This window comes from Pavona decussata, unplaced genomic scaffold (assembly GCF_977016875.1).
Source record: "Pavona decussata unplaced genomic scaffold, jaPavDecu1.1 SCAFFOLD_355, whole genome shotgun sequence".
Lineage (NCBI taxonomy): Eukaryota > Metazoa > Cnidaria > Anthozoa > Scleractinia > Agariciidae > Pavona > Pavona decussata.
This window is the reverse complement of record NW_028145736.1, coordinates 1708-2500: the sequence shown is the minus strand read 5'-3', so window position 1 is coordinate 2500 and position 793 is coordinate 1708. Positions and strand designations below refer to the sequence as shown.

The window sequence follows — 793 nt, the reverse complement described above, 5'->3', positions numbered from 1 at the left end:
CCATCGACAGTTGATAGGGCAGAAATTTGAATGAAACATCGCCAGCGCAAGGCCGTGCGATTCGATCAGTTACTATGAATCACCAAATGACCGGGCAGAACCCGCATTGGTTTTTAATCTAATAAATACATCCCTTCCAGAAGTCGGGACTTTTCGCATGTATTAGCTCTAGAATTACTACGGTTATCCAAGTAGTAATGGTACAATCAAATAAACGATAACTGATTTAATGAGCCATTCGCAGTTTCACAGTACAAGTGCTTATACTTAGACATGCATGGCTTAATCTTTGAGACAAGCATATGACTACTGGCAGGATCAACCAGGTAACTATCCACCGCAGGGAACAGAAGTTCCTTGCTAAGCGGCCCCCCTCCGCAGAGGGAGAGCAAGCTTTCTTAGATTTTGCCTCCACGGGGGGAACCCATGAGCCAAACGGACCACACGGTCCCTCGGTCAAGGGAAACCCCGTCTTGTTTGCCACGTCTTTCTCACAACTGGACCCGTGCACAGTTCAGGCATACCTGTCAGACTCGCCAAGCGAGCTGAAGGAAGGCAAGAAAAGTGCTTCTGCGAAGGAAAATATCCTCCTGCTCTTTTGTCTCTATCATTAGCCAAAGGCTAGCGTACACAACTTCCATCTACACTCTGCCTGCCACTACAGTGACAATGCTTTCGGGCATCATCTTTTCCCTCCTTCGAAAGGAAAGCTACAAGCCCAACTTTCCTTGCCCGTTAGTCAATTCTGCCCTCTATTTCTCCGCCTTGCCGCCGTGGAACATAAGGGACAGGG

General features: G+C 48.0%; 1 non-coding gene across 1 annotated transcript in view; it reads right to left on the bottom strand.

Annotated features, from left to right (window-relative positions):
• LOC146452994 (small subunit ribosomal RNA) overlaps positions 1-329 on the bottom strand; it is a 1800-nt gene extending 1471 nt beyond the window's left edge. The window contains exon 1 of the ribosomal RNA XR_014859608.1: positions 1-329. This exon is cut by the window's left edge and continues 1471 nt beyond it. This is a non-coding gene — a ribosomal RNA (small subunit ribosomal RNA).
• Positions 330-793: the final 464 nt, after the last annotated feature.